The sequence below is a fragment of the Euprymna scolopes genome, chromosome 24, assembly GCF_053919585.1.
Source record: "Euprymna scolopes isolate OS-2025 chromosome 24, ASM5391958v1, whole genome shotgun sequence".
Classification (NCBI taxonomy): Eukaryota; Metazoa; Mollusca; class Cephalopoda; order Sepiida; family Sepiolidae; genus Euprymna; species Euprymna scolopes.
The window spans coordinates 39,914,292-39,931,994 of record NC_136505.1 but is presented as its reverse complement, the minus strand read 5'-3'; positions in this window follow the sequence as shown (position 1 = coordinate 39,931,994).

Below are 17,703 nucleotides of genomic sequence, written 5' to 3'. Positions count from 1 at the left end.
GCTAAATTTTCCAACAATTAAAATGCATGATTTCTTTCTAAACATAAAACTGCTTTTAGTTAACAGTACAATAGTATAACCACCTAAATACCAACGTCGAAGATAAAAAAATATATTGAAGCAATTCATATTAAAACTAGGCATCCTACAATTAATAATATGAATTCCGAAACAAGTTACAATATTTTAAGTCGTCTAGCGTTAACAATTTCTGCCCCGTTAGCTTTCTATTTATTTTTCTCGCCACCCGCTTCACTCTATGTTAATTGAACTATTCTCTAATATTTCTGGACCTAAATTGCATAAATAATAGAAGTGGTTGTAATCCAATGGTTCATTGGTGGTGTCGTGTGTCAGTAATGCTGTTAACGTGGTACTTGCTTGAACCCAGCTTACTTGTGTCGGGTAAGTGCAAAAAGATCAAGGGGCTTCCGATGACACACACCAGTGACTTCCATTAACAGGGCATACGTCTGCATGCTAGAAAGTGGGACGGTGCGTTGTAGGTGTAGTCTGGTTAACGAGGTTACCACCCCTCACACATACACCCTGATATAAATAGAAACGCAAGAAAGCTTGGTTCAGCAATGGGAGAGGTTTTCTGCTTTCAATCGAAGACGAAGAGATCCTTTCCAGAAAATCGGCGTCATGTTTTTGTCTTGAATGCTTTCACACATACACCCTGATATAAATAGAAACGCACATGGGGACTTTTGATGGAGAAAGCGTAGACAGTCGATTCGAGCCGAAGTTTGGTAGACAGTCGGACTTCAGTTAGTTTCGATACCAGAAGGTTCAGAGAAAAGATACATCGACGGAAACGCAAGAAAGCTTGGTTCAGCAATGGGAGGGGTTTTCTGGATTCAATCGAAGACGAAGAGATACTTTCCAGAAAATCGGCGTCGTATTTTTGTCTTGAATGCTCTTACAAATCATCGACCAGTGACGGGAACAACTACAACTCCGAAGACACAAGATAACAAAAAAGATATGAGGAACTTTTAACGCGTATATATACATACACATACACATGCACAGTTAAGAACTACAGTAAGTAAATACACAACTTAAGGATCCTTACAGGAGCTCGACCACGAGTATACAGACCCGACTTTATAAATGTATATAAACTGTATATAAGACTTGTACATATGATGAAATGAGAAAGGATACATGCGGACGGGTTTATAAAAACGATCAGCTATTAGAACACCCACACACATGTTAGGGCGAGACGACATTAGACACGGGCATATAGACACATAATATAAAAGGAGTGCAGAACATATCACGAACTGGATGCCGATCCAGGTATAACAGCAAGTCACGATGAAAAAATATGGTGCATGGGTGGACCACGCAAGTGAAGAAAGCGATTGTTGAAGAAAATGGCAAACACGCAATCAAACAAACAAAGAATAAAAAAGAATAAAAATCGCCACAGAAAAATAGTCTAAATCTATAATATAAATCTCACATGTCTGTTTAAATGTATGCATGTATGTATGTATGTATTATGTATGCCTAAAACTTTCGATTGAGGTGATAGATTTTCATGAGATCGATAGCGTTTTGAAGCGCGACTCTTCGGACAACAAATATCGAAAAATTGGCTAAAAACATTAATTTATCCACCCTCAACTAGATACTGTTCCACAAGGAGGGGGGTCGCTTTTTTCGCCGATATTTTCGAAAGTCATCTCCTCTTTTCGATTGACTAGCCTTAATTTAAACCTTCGATAGTTCCGGTTTGGCGATGAACGCAATGACAAAGATGTCATGTTTATTTTGCCACGTTCTTTTCCTCTTTCGCGGTACGGGTTCGAGCCTGCCTACTACCACTTTTTTTTTTTTTTTTGCTCAACACACACCTCCAAACGCTCGGGCAACGCCGGGCACCCAGGCTAGTATAATAAGAAAAAAAAAGACAAATGATTTTAATAATGGAAAGTGTAAAAAAACGTATTTAGTGAAGAAAAGCAATGTTGTTGTAGTAAGAATGAAAAAAAAAAAGAAACGTACATACAAACATAGTTAAGACACAAAAATATACACGCGAGTATATACACAGATATTGTCCGTTTTGATGAGTAAAACAAAGGATTTGTGTTTGTAAATTCACCAAAAAAAATGGTGCTTAAAATTATGTTGAAGAAAAAATAAAATGTTTCTCCTATTTAAGGAAGCGTAAAAATATGGAAGCACACGGCACATAGATTGAAAAAAAATATATGGAATAAAAATGTTGTCGTCCTAAATTTTGTGTAAATATTTGTTAGAATTGTGATCTGAATTATAAAAAAAGGGTTTGATTTGCTGTAAAAGAAGTCCAAGGATGGAATACTGTTGCCATATCTGGGCAGGAGCTGCTAAAAACAGCCTATCCTGCCTTGACAGAGTACAAAATAGACTTCGTGCCCTTTTCTCTACCCTGCAACCTCTCTCCCACAGAAGAGACGTTGCGAGCCTATCCTTGTTTTATCGTTATTTCCATGGCAGGTCCTCGTCTGAACTCCAATCTCTGGTCCCCCCCCTCGCCAATCTTTCACGAAAAACACCCGTCTAGCTGAATCCACTGTCAAAAGTTTCCCCCACTCTTTATCTGTGCCTAAATAAAAACGCGGATTCCATGAACAAAGCTTCTTTCTTAGAACTGCACGCCTGTGGAACTCTGTTCCGTCTGCCTGCTTCCCACCGGACTACAACTTGGATGTGTTCAAGCCCAACGTTAACAAATTCCTAATGAACCGCCCCCTTAAGTAAACACTTCATCAAATCTCCACACTAACGTAATGTACTTGCAATAACCCTTATCCCTGAGTAGCTTCCGGGCCTTGATAAGTGGTGATCACTGTGTAAAAAAAAAAAAAGTTCGGATAGAGAGGAGAAAAAAGAGCGAAGCAAAGCTGAATGCATGGTTTGCTTTTATTTGTTCGTTATAAAACGCTTATATATATATATATATATATATATATATATATATATATATATATATATATATATATATATATATATGTGTGTGTAATTGCTTTAAATTTGTCCAAAATAATAACATAGTTAAGAGTTTCTTTATTTTACGAAGGTTTTCAAAAAGTAAGTGCTAATGTTTGAGCTATTTCTAGTTAAAATAATTTCCTAACGATATATATATATATATATATATATATATATATATATATATAGAGAGAGAGAGAGAGAGAGAGAGAGAGAGAGAGAGAGAGAGAGAGAAAGAGAGCGTTTGAATATATGGTTAAGTGGCAGTTTTAGTCATTTAGAACTGCTATAAAACTTCACCGCTCACTCATTTTTCGACCAAATTTCAAACAATTATTACAGTTTATAGATCACATTCTCAGCTATATAGTGATCACCTTCTCAGTTATATTGTGAAAAAAATCCAATTTTCATTCAGCAAAACAAAAGTTATGATGAATTACTGGTGTTAAAAATCGTAACAGTATGTAAGGAGGTGAGCGACGCTTTTTATGACTGTTTTCCATAGTAATCACGTTGCGTAAGCGACTACTGTTGCTACTAATTCACTGCTGTCTCGAAAAGAGAAGTAGCAAGTGAAACAGGGAGAATGAAAGCATGAAAGGGAGATAATTGGGGAGATTTTATTGAAAGGAGATGAGTGCCGCACATTGTTTATTACATATGCGTTTATGGGGGCAAAATGACATAAGATTGAAATTAAATAAAGAACAAGTGAATTTATTGGAAGCCTGAAAAAATCATGGATTACAATAGAAAAATGCGAACATGAAAAGTAATATGGTTAAGCTTAAACATGGAAAAGTACAGGACTAGTTGTTAAAACTGGGAAAGGAAAGGACAAGATATTTCAGTAAAAAATATAATGAATTTATAACTTAAAATATTGCAGCCTTAATTTTTTTAATTCAATTTATAACATTATATCATCAATATTTAATGTTGCAATATTTTAAGTTATAAATTTATTATATTTTTTACTAGAATGTCTTGTCCTTTTCTTTTCCAGTTTTAACAACTAATCCTTTACTTTTCCATGTTTAAGCTTAACAATATTACTTTTCATGCTCACATTTTTCTATTATATATATACACAAAAATTAAAATGTCTCTCTGTGTTAGGACAAAATTTAAAAATTGTTTTCAGTTAAAAAAAAAAGTCTCCTCTCTGATGGAACAGATATTACACTTTCATTTTAAGCTTAACAGTGTTACTTTTCATGGTCGCATTTTTCTATTGTACTATGTATATATATATATATATATATATATATATATATATATATATATATATATATATATATATATATATATATTTTGTGTACAGAAAGTTGTTAGTTGAGACAGGTCATTGGTACCGTCGGTTTCAAGCCCGATAATAAGACCCGTTTAAGGTATCCTTATCAAGCTCTCTTCAGCCAATATTCGAATATTGGCTGAAGAGAGCTTGATAAGGATACCTTAAACGGGTCTTATTATCGGGCTTGAAACCGACGGTACCAATGACCTGTCTCAACTAACAACTTTCTGTACACAAAATATAAGTACGCTCTTAAAATTTGGATTTTCCTTTTAATTGAGCACTCTGCTGGAATTCTTTTTTCCAAAAAAAACTAATCATATATATATATATATATATATATATATATATATATATATATATATATATATATATATATATATATGTGTGTGTGTGTGTGTGTGTGTGTGTGTGTGTGTGTGTGTGTGTGTGTGTGCATGTTTCTAGCTTTCAGCTGTTATCAGAATGGGTTAATATTGAATTCATGAAACCCGCATCCGCAGTCTGGTGTTCTACACAATGAACTACGATGATTCACCACTTGAATGCATGTTTTTTTTATATTTAAGATTTGTTGGCGGCGCCTTTTAGCGATATTAACAAAATGGAAACGATGTTATTTATTTTTTTCCACTGCACGTTTTTTTTTTTTTTTATTATTACAGAAATCTGTAAAAAAAGACTTATATTATGTCGGGATAATGCAAAGCTCAACAATTGAGGCGGGCTTTTATAAATATACTCTTTATAACTAGGTATTTTGAAGCCTTTTAAAAAATGAGAAGCTTTAGGCTTCGAAATACCTAGGCATAAAGAACATATTTATTCTGCACCCCTAATTGATGTAGTCTCCATATTGAATCAAAAATAATATTTATAGTAAAATTAAATCGCACATATTTTATTTGGATGTAGATTAATAATATTTATTTCAATTATTTTTTAAAGCAGTAATTTACGAACATGCATATTTCGAGGTTGCTACCTCTCATCAGCGTAGCTCGACTGTGTCTCTCAATAGAATCGAACCAAATATCTACATCTAAATAAAATATGGCCGATTTTCTAAGTAAAACGAGCTTCGAGGCTAAGACAATACCTAACTGCATTAATCCTTAAAAAAAATCAACAAGAAAGTTTATACAAGTTTATAAACGATAAAAATAAACAGTAAAATAGTAAAGGATTTCGTTGTGTAAGTTAAACGCGCCGGACTCTAATACGCATGGTCCGGGGTTCAATCCCTAGATAGACACAGTCGAACTACGCTGATTAAAGGTAGCAACCTCGAAACATGCATGCTCGTAAGATAATATATATATATATATATATATATATATATATATATATATATATATATATATATGTATATATATGTATAGTACGTATGAAATACGGTTATAAACCAATTACAACGCAATAATATGTAAAATAAACATATATTATGAAATATATATATATATATACATGAATCATTGATTGATATGATAATTAAATGGATGATTTTGCGCTACGAAATAATTACTGTAAAGAATTGTAAATGTCAACGTGAATAAAGGCATAAATTGTAAGATGATCAACATCATGAAATTTGGAATATAGATTTTGTAATTACATTGATCATCATAAATTAAGAATTAGTACATAAAAACGTGAATTATAATTGAAAAAAAAAAATGATATCTCCACAAAAAAAAAAATATATATATATATATATAGTCTGAAAAAGCTTAGAGTAAAAAGATATATTAAAAAAAATAAAGAATTCAATTTAAATTCCCGGTAAAAAAAAAAAAAAAAACTAAATTTAACCTATCGCAGACTTAGCACCTACACAATATGACTTCTATAAAGTTTATAATTACATAATTCAATTATATAAGGATGAGAAAAAAGGCGCTAACTAAAAGTGCGAAATAGAAATAGACTTAGCACTTGCATAAGCTGATTTTTCAAAAGTCTTCAATTATGAAATAGAATTTAACTATATAAGGAAGAAAAAAGGAAACCTTAACTAAAATTTTGCAAATAGAAAACGGATACTCAGCTGCTTATCATGTGGCTGTTTCAAAGATTTTAAAAGAAGACATCTCTCTCTCTCTCTCTCTCTCTCTCTCTCTCTCTCTCTCTCTCTCTCTATATATATATATATATATATATATATACGTATACATATACATATACATATATGTGTGTGTGTGTGTATACACATATATATGATGATTGCAACGTCTTGTCAGATGAGTGCCACTCCCTCAGACACTGAAAGTTCATGAGCCCGAAAATGACATTTAGTCCTGCCGGCGAATTCACATACTCAAGCATACATATGTACACATATCACACACATATATACATGCATACGACACAATACATAATACGCACACATACATATACATACACACACATACAAACATACACAAGACGGTCATTGGCATACATACATATAAATATATACATGCATACATATCTATAAGCATACGCTCATATATACCTATATACATACACAATGCATAATACATAAACATACATATACATACCCACATGCATACATACACATATACATATACATCCATATACAAATACATATACACATATACTTACACATAAATATACGTACACATATGCACATATATATAGATACACTTACCTACATATACATAAACATACATATATATATGCATTCATACACATACACACATACATGCACATATATACATGCATATACATACACACATGCATGCATACACATACACATATATGTGCATACATACACATAAACACATATATGCATATACACACATGCATGCATACAAACATATATAAATGTATATACATACACAGACGAACATATATACACACAGACACATATACATAAATATACACATAGATATAAATACATACACACACATGTAGATATATAAATATACATACACATGTACATACATATATACATAGATACATATAATGATCGCAGATTAATTGTTACATGCATCCAGCATTTCAGGCGTACACACGTCACAGCTTTTTTTTTATCGCCACAGGACCTTATTTTTTTGCTAGGCAAATGCCTGAGGGAGTATTTATACAAAGATGATGTTACAGAGTTTTAGCTTTGTACGACAGCTAAATATCTCTCTCTCTCTCTCTCTCTCTCTCTCTCTTTCTTTCTCTCTCTCTCTCTCTCTCTCTCTCTCTCTGTTCAAAATGTTGACATCCAGCAACAAGCAAGAGCAAGATAGCCAGCAACAAGTCAAACTACAGACCAGCTTAATGCGGGTACTGGTCTCCCGCTTTGTGTTTTTTTTTAATCAGAGATTTGCTTCTCCTAGAGGGTTGCCTTCACCACGCCTTACGGGAGCCCTCTCCACCCCACACACACATGAAAATAAACACATGCATACATACAGATGTATGCCAACATACATATGCATGTGCACACACATGCAAACATACACACATAGTAGCACAAAAATACGCATATACATACACATGCATATACATACGTACACATAATGCACATGAAGGAACATTCCAAAAGTCTTAAACTCAATGATCAGGACGATGATGATGGTGATGGGCACGATTAAAAGAGATTGACAAAAAAAAATAAGGCACGGATTTACATCTTGTTCTTATTTTTACAAAAAAGTTTCGCTATAAGACTATCATTTTTGAAGTAGAAAATGATGATGATGTGAACAATTTCACACATTATTTCACAAATAAAATCGACGACGAATCAAACGTAAATATATATATATACATATATATACATATATATATATACATATATATATATATATATATATATATATATATATATATATATATATATCCCCTTCTGTCGAAATAACACAATTGAACCAAGAGAATTTGGACTAAAGGAAATTTAATCAAAGTAGGTAACTCTCCTTCAACACATGAAACGCCACCTATCAGTACATAAAGATACTAGAATATTTTATAAATTCGCAGCACTTATTATCTACATTTTTAAATTATGTTTATATTTAATAATAAAGTGATACTCTTCTGGAACAGACAATGTTTTAAGATTCTTATATTGCAGTAACACAATGAACGGTGACGACAGCTAAGTATTTAAGGACACAGACTGACAACCTGGGAGTGCCAAGTTCATATCCAGACGGTTCTTCAAAAAACAATTTAAATTAGTATGTTGGAGAAAAAAATTCACGCGGCTTCCTCTGTAAGCAACCTATGTCTTTCTAGAAAGAATTATAACTCGAAAGATATCGGAGAAACTAATGCTAAAAATAGAATTATGTGATTCGTACGAACAAAATGAATTACTGAATTAATTGTTGGGGCTGCGTGGAGGAACCAGTTATTGCGAAAGTTGGTTACTAGAATAGAAGGCTGTCGTTTGCAGATCGTACAGCAAAATGAAAACAATAAGGGCATGTGTTACGAGTATATTTAATACATTAAAATAAAGTACGCCAAAGCAGGACTACATATTTACATATGTACAAGGAATATTCATTTACACAGAAAGGTTACGAACATTACAGAGTGTTTGTATGTACATTAACTAGAATGCATGTAATAAATGTTCGTTGCGTGTATGTGTGTGCGTGAATGCATACGAGAGTTCCTTGCAGTATGCGTTGAAAGTCCATTGTGTGTAAGAGTTTGCTAAGTTATACACAAGTATTAGATCCTATCTTGGAGAAGGAAAACGATTCTGTCGAGGCGTGTTTAAGGGTTTGTCCCTTACCTGGACGATAAGAAACGTGCTGACATGTTGAAGGCAAGTGAGAAAAAGAGAGAGAGAGAAGAGAGAGAGACGGAACAGGAAACAGAGAACGCCACCTGTTGGACAAAACGAAGATTACCGCAAAGGCGGTAACCGGTGCGTTTTGAATGTGTATGTATGTATGTATGTGTGTATGTATGTATGTATGTATGTATGTATGTATGGATGGATGGATGGATGGATGGATGGATGGATGGATGGATGTAGGTGTGTGTGCAGTTTAAATAACGCATGTGAGATTTAAAAGGACATATGCCTATTGCAGTAACACCATGAACAGTGACGACAGCTAAGTATTTAAGGATACAGACTGACAACCTGGGATCGCCAAGTTCAAATATAGTTGGTTCTATAAAAACAATTTAAATTAATATATTGGAAAACCTTTACGTGGTTTCCTCTGTAAGTAACTGATGTCTTTAAAGAAGTAATTATAACTAGAAGAATGAATGCTAACAACAGAATTATGTGATTCGTACGAACTAAACGAATTAGTGCACAGGATTCTGGTTATTTTCATTTTGTTATCCTTTTGATATTCATTTACAAAATAAATTTTTGGAATCAGAGGTCCGTTTAATTTTGTGTGCTCGCCTTTCTTCTGTTCTGATAACTCTTTACCGTTAAGTATAGTAAAAACGATTGGTACCTTCATATGAAACCATTTCATTTTATACATCATATTTGCATATTTTCAATATTAGAGATAAAACATTGATCCTCCTTTTCTGGACTTCCTGCTGGCACCGAGTTTTGGCATATGGTGTGTCCTAGGTCGCACGATGAAAAGCATTCTTCTTGATTCGGGTAATTTGAATTTTTATTCCGTCCAGATTAACCCTTTATGTATAAGTTGTATATCCCCCACCCACACACATTAAAAACAATTTAATGCCTAACTTGGCCCTTGTGAGGAATCACATAAATAGGGACATACACGGTGTTATGTGAGTAAAATCACTTTGATTTAGGATGTTGGCAACCTTCACATTGTCCCTTCTGTAAGTACCCGATGTCTTTTTCGAAAGAATTCCAACTAGAAAGATATCGGGGAAACGAATGCTAACAATAGAATCACTTGGTTCATATAAAATGAATGAATAAATAAAATCATGCAAGTTAAACTTTAATATTAGTCATACATCGAACGAACCTATCAGAACATTTAAAATACGCCTCATATTTTTATTTTACAGAAAATTCAGTTATATTTCTTGTTATTGATAATATCGATTAATTGATCTGTTCCTCGGATTCAAATTATTGTATTATTTTTTTTATTCTCTTCCGCAAGACAAAGTTAATCAACTCTGGGATGTTTCTTTATTTTTTAACTCCATTTATTATCCGATAGAAAAGGGATTTACTAAAGATTCTCTTCTTTTTGTTAATCCTTTTTTCCGTCTGACTTTTGTAATCGTTAAGAAGTTTACGCCGTGATTTTCTGATAAAATTACGAAGACTCAAAATAAAAACAATTCTCATGATAAACCTTTCTTTTGAGATAAAATCTGCTTACAAAAAAAAGACAGATTCATGTCGCGTAGACAATGAAATAAGGACACGCATTTATTTAATAAACGAAACGACAAAACAAATGAAATGATAAAAGGTGTACGCGACGATACTATTGATTTTTATTAATTTCACCGCCCTAGGGCATCTAGAAAACGACAGCATTACACACTCTCTAACACCTGTTTCCTAAAACTATCACACTTTAACGATAGAATCACATTGGCCATCCGTGAAGCCATCCGCAGAGAAAAATGTGATATCCAATTCACACACGCTGAACCAACACTGAGGCAACACCTATTGAAATCTTGAACACCAACCAACAACGACCCCATAAACAACACATGCTTATATAATCGCACGTATTCTGTATGTCAGATGCAACGTGCAATATATAATGAGTTCTACATTGGTAGCACAGTTAGGTCATTTTTTTTTTTACACAGTGATCACCACTTATCAAGGCCCGGAAGCCACTCAGGGATAAGGGTTATTGCAAGTACATTACGTTAGTGTGGAGATTTGATGAAGTGTTTACTTAAGGGGGCGGTTCATTAGGAATTTGTTAATATTGGACTTGAAGACATCCAAGTTGTAGTCCGGAGGGAAGCAGGCAGACGGAACAGAGTTCCACAGGCGTGCAGTTCTAAGAAAGAAGCTTTGTTCATGGAATCCACGTTTTGATTAAGGCACAGATATAGAGTGGGGGAAATTTTTCACAGTGGATTCAGCTAGACGGGTGTTTTTCGTGAAAGATTGGCGAGGGGGGACCAGGGATTGGAGTTCAGACGAGCACCTGCCATGAAAATAACGATAAAACAAGGATATGCTCGCAACGTCTCTTCTGTGGGAGAGGGGTTGCAGGGTAGAGAAAAGGGCATCCCCCACTAAACCACGAAGTCTATTTTGTACTCTGTCAAGGCATGATAGGCTGTTTTTGGCAGCTCCTGTCCAGATATGGCAACAGTATTCCATCCTTGGACGTACTTGGCTTTTATATAGATAGAGAATTTCATCAGTAGTGAGATATCTTCTGGAGCGGTAGAAGGATCCCACCATCTTTCCAGCGACCTTGGCAGACTTGATGTACGTGTTCCATTTCAGATCAGGAGTAAAGGTCAAACCCAGAAGCTTGTCAAAACACGGGGCCTCACCCAGATGAGAGCCATCCATCACAATTGATGCCAGCTGGGGATCAGAGCGTTGATGATGTAAGGATAGGAGTTTGGTTTTGGATGAATTAAAGGTAACCAGCCACATCTTCCCCCACTGAACCACGCGCTCGAGATCAGAGGAGAGAGAATCCGAGAGAACTTTGTCATTTACAGCCTTTGATGTGTTGCCGTAGATGGTCGTGTCATCAGCATAGATGTCAACGAATGATTTAAGTATGTGTTTAGGGAGGTCATTGATGTAGATCAGGAAGAGAGTTGGGCCCAGGATTGACCCCTGAGGGACTCCAGCATTTATATTGCAGGCCTCCGATTTTTGTCCATCTACCACTACTCTTATGAGCCTATCGGAGAGAAATGATTTAATGATTGAGAAAACATTTCCAGTTATACCGTAGCTGGAAATCTTGTGAAGTAGACCCTTATGCCATACCTTGCCGAAGGCCTTTGATATGTCAAGAGCAATTGCCCTAGAAAGGAAGCCTTTGTCAAGAGATTCACTAATCCTGTGGGATATAACCGTCAGCACATCTGCGGTAGATCTTGCAGAGCGGAAACCATATTGTGTGTCACTAAGAAGGTTATTCCTGCTGAGGTGGTTGACTATTTCTCTATTTAATATGGATTCCAGCAACTTACTCATAACACACAGGAGACTTATTGGTCTGTACTGAGAGGGAGATGACTTATCACCTGAATTCTTAAATACAGGGCAAACTGATGAGGTCTTCCATGGGGTCGGGAAGCACTTCTCCTTAAGGCAGCGCTTAAATAGTTTCGTGAGTATGGGAGCAAGTTCTGGTTGAAGCTTTTTTAACACTATAATTGGGATGCCATCAGGGCCAGTTGCTTTACTGGAATCTAGATTTTTTATTAGCTTGGCGACCTCATGCACGGATATTTGTATGTTACCTAGCTTGTTCTGTGTTATAGGAGGAAATATGGGGAGTTGATGGCCTTCGTCGCATAGGGTAGAATTAGCTGCAAAGTTCTTGGCAAATAGTTTGGCCTTGTCTGACGCTGACGAGATGACCTCTGGTCAATTGATAATGGTTGGGATAGAACGGACACTTCTGTTCAGGATCCTATTTGTTATTTGCCAAAACTGGTGGGATCCAAGCCGCTGATCAGCTACTTTGGATTTAACAGACTGGGCATATAGCTCTCTTGCATTTTTTATTACTCTTTTACAGTGGTTGCTGGCAGACCTGAAAGCAGTTTTAGTCTCAGTGCATCTATTACGTTGGTAGCTATGGAAAAAGTGATTTCTGTGCGCGATAGCAACAGCACATTCTGGGGAGAACTATGGCTGGCTGTTAGGTTTTTGTTGGAATTTTTTAGATGGTATGAATTGGTCTATGCCTACAATTAACCATTCGGTCAGATCTGATACTATAGAGGACACTTCCTTTTTAAACATGGAGTGCAGAGGTAAATCAGATATGAATGTACGGAAGCTATCCCAGTCAGCCATAGAGTATCGGTATACAGTACGGTGCAGGGGTACATCTGGGGGCTTCTTACATTTTGTTTTTATCTTAACTGATACGACGGAGTGGTCGGAGGATCCTAGAGGAGAATGAACGGTACATGAACATAGCTCAGGGGAAGTTGAGAGAAAAAGGTCTAAGGGGCTTGCATATTGATCGGGTGTATCGGGCACACGGGTGGGTTCGCGAACAATCTGAGTGAGGTCATAAGCAATGGCAAAATCATGACAAAACCTCCCCTCATCATCTGTCTTATTTGAATGGGTCAGACATTCCACGTTATGGACGTTGAAGTCACCACAGATGTGGGTGTTAGCGAGGGATGTGAAGACAATATGTGGTCTATTTTCTCAGATATGCTCTTAAAGATAGTAACTCCGCTGTTGTGGGGCCTATAGAGGGCAAATATAAACGCAGTGGTGTTAGCAAGTGCAACCCTGAAGCACATATAGGGTAAATTAGGATCTTCTCTAGAGATATCCCTGCCACACGGGAAGCCATCCTTAATGTAGGTACATATTCCATGCCCATGGCGATCTTGGGTGTCAGATTTAGCTGTTAAATTGGAGTATCCATTAATTATGAACTCATCTAGGGAAGTGGTCGGCCCTATTCCAGGTCATTGCACATATACGTTGAAGAACACATCGCAACCAGGATGTCTTCATTTCCAAAACATCTATAACGCAATCAAAACCTCATCATAGACATATGAGTAAAATACTAGCTACAGAAACATTTTATTATGTGTTATCTCTCTCTCTCTCTCTCCCTCTCTCTCTCTCTCTCTCGCTAAATATATATATATATATATATATATATATATTATCACTAATTATATATAAGGCACTTTGTGTGCGTGTGTGCACGCGAGTTCGTTCCTTCTGGACTCCGAAACGACTGGACTGACTTTATGAAATTTCACATACATGTATTTAAGTGTCTAGGAGTGTGCTTTGATAGGGTTTGTATTGAAATATTAACGATAAGTATCGAAAATCGAATAAATACTATTAAAGAAACAATCTTGATCAAAGTTAACACTTTTTATACAGCTTAACATCACAAGTGCATCTGAGAAGTTTTATCAACGCACATGCAAAAATGCTTGGTGTATGAAATGAACGACAAGTTCTTTGATAAGACAGGGGCGCATTCTATATTAATTTTTTCTGTTTAAAGCATAATCGAACCATTGTACTTGACTTTTGAATTTTTAATTTTAATTCAAATCATTATATAAAAATAATGTCATGAAGTCAACAGTAGGCCCTCTAAAGTACAATTGCTAATTAGAGCAGACAATCAATTGATTTGATTGACAAATAGGTGATTTCACTGATTTCGGTGACACTAAAAGTGTTGAAATTATAGAATATTCGTCGATCTTCATTCAATCCCAAGCAACGTCTGGTCTCCCTGCTAGTTATATTGTGATAAAAATGTAAATGGCATGCGTCATGAAGGGGTTGGTGATCGAAGGAGAGACATATCATAGCGTTATTATTATTATTATTATTATTATTATTATTATTATTATTATTATCATCATCATCATCAGCAGCAGCAGTGGAGGAGGAGGACCCGTTAACCGGCGTTTCCTGGTAAACGTATGATACAGATCCAGAACAGAGCTGGACCCCCCTCGAAAACAAATTAAACTACAGTTGCTGGTGGCCACTGCCGTCCGTGGAAAATAGAGGAGACTGGCGGCCGCGGCCCAAATGAAATAATCTGCCTTCCACTGTCGGGCATTGTTTTCCAGTGGCAGCTAGTGGGGGCCATTGTCTGTGATTGTCAACACTGTTGGTTACTGGCGATTACAGTTAAACCCCGGGATACAACATTAAAAATTAGTAACATGATACAGTACAGTATACAATACACATGTATATAATCAAATAACATTATAAATAACACTGTAAGGCGAAGCAAATACCGTAACCAGGAGCTGAAAAAAACATCGTATTCCACATCGTAACCTGAAAAAAACTGTATCCTAGGGCCACCCTATCCGGGGATTCTACTGTAGTAGTAGCTTGCAGGTACTGGATGATTCTAAAAAAAAAAAACATTCAAGGGAAAAACATTATTACGTACTTATTTGTCATGCCTAAATCAGTATAACTTCACAAAAATTACGAAAAATGGTCCATTAGAAAAATAAGTAAAAACAGAAGTTTTCGAACTCAGGGATTCTCACTGTATATTAACTCTTTAAAGTGATCGAAATCAGTGGTAGATAACTGCCTTATATCGATGACAATATTTTTCAAGTCGGCCATCGTTTTTCTTCTCGGTATACTGCACGAAGTTTTTTGTTGTTTTTTTTTTTGTTTTTGTTTTTTCTAAACGTAGCTCTAGCACATCTTCTAAATAATAAAATACCCCACATAAATTAAAAGTGGTAAAAAACAAATATATAACAAATAAGCGTTTTGTAGCCAATAAAATTTACTTTGAAACCTACCTGCATAATATTTTTGTGTTTTAACTTATTTGAAAGCGTTTATTCAATTCTAAAAAAAAAAGTGTCGATATGATAAGTCACAGCTTTTAAGCCTTTTTAGGTAATCAGTCAAGAATATGAAATTAAATCAAGTCGTCAATAGGAATTTAAAAAAAAAACAATATGCAGCATAATAAAAGTCTTGATAATCGCTTTTAAATAGAAAATTAAATATTAGTACCCGAAAAAGAAATTTATTTTTTAGGGCTGTTTTTTGGAGGTATTGGCGTTTCGGTATTTTGTGCATATTTACATTCTCAAACTAATGCTGTGTTTGCATTTTGATAGCGTTCCGTCCGAGCAAGGAAAGAGCAATATGTGTTTCTTTACATTTTTGGTACTTCCATGTGCGCAAGGAAACAGTTAGCAATGCATGTTAAAATAGCAATAATTCTACAAACATTTTGTTAGAGCTCACCGTAGTAAAATTTTAAGAGTTTCAGTATTCAATTTTAGTGATTTTGAACGATTATAAATACTTCAAAGATAGAATATATGTTTTTAGCTGGATTGCTATTTAAATTAGCAATATTAAAGGCCCTACTACCATTTTACTAATTTCAATTATTATTATTATTATTATTATTATTATTATTATTATTATTATTATTATTATTATTGTTATTATTATTATTGATATTGTTATTGTTATTATTATTGTTGTTGTTGTTGTTGTTGTTGTTGTTGTTGTTGTTGTTGGTGGTGGTGGTGGTGGTGGTGGTGGTGGTGGTGGTGGTGGTGGTGGTGGTGATGATGATGATGATGATTTTGAGTGTGAAATAAGAACAACAACAACCACAATAATAATAATAATAATAGTAGTAGTAGTAGTAGTAGTAGTAGTAGTGCTAGTACCGAGTGTGACTCCAGTAAATAATGGAGTTTTTTACGGTTTGTTTTGATGAAATTCTGCCGAAGTATCTGTTAATGTTGTTATTAATACGGAAGAGTAGTTGCAATTGTGTTTTATCATATTTACGCCATCTTTGATTTTTAAAATTATTTTTGCGCTACGAAACAGGTGCTGTCAAGAATATAAAACTTTAAGACGTTGAAAGAAATAAACGGTAAGATCAATTAGCCAATTAATCGGAATCAGAATCGGGACACATAAAAAGAATTGGAAATTCGGGGAGTATCGGAATCAAAAAAAAATTGTGTCTAATTTCCGATGCCAAATCGATCTTTTCAATAATTTTGTTTTTGGTTGTTATTCCTTTTTGTTTAAACTTAATTTACGATGAAATGATAAATATTTATTGATTTTAAACTATCAGTGCAACAAAAGTCTATATATCATCTCCCACAAGAGTTTTTTTTATGTTTGCAAAAATATACGAGTACATTACATTTAGTTTTTACGTTAATCACCCCCCCCAAAAAAAAAACAACTCTATAGTTAGAAATTTACAAAGAATCGGAATCGGTAATCTCATCGGAATCAGGAGTTTAGAACAGAATCGGTAGTTTTATCGGAATCGGGAAAGTATAGGAGTCGACCCAGCACTAATAATTTAGGTAAAATTCATATAATGGAACTGTGATTTAAGATGTACATTTTCAGTCGTAAAATAATAATTAGTAGCTGGTATGGTTAATTAATAAAAATTAATATAATTTAATGTAAGCCGAATATTTTTAGTCTTTAATTGTAAATTGAGTCACCATGAAGTCATGATAATAACTAAATTTCTTAGGAGAACACAATTAACTTAAGCAAATGCCAACTTGAAAAATAAGTATTAAGTATTTAGAATATTAATACATTTTTGAAAGATACTAGTATGCATATAATTTCTACAAGAAATTACAACTATAGAATTACATGTAACAATAATAAATACTTATCAACCAAGGGCAAAACGTTACAATTAACCATACCAAATACGTTACAATTAACCATACCAAATACGTTACAATTAACCATACCAAAGACG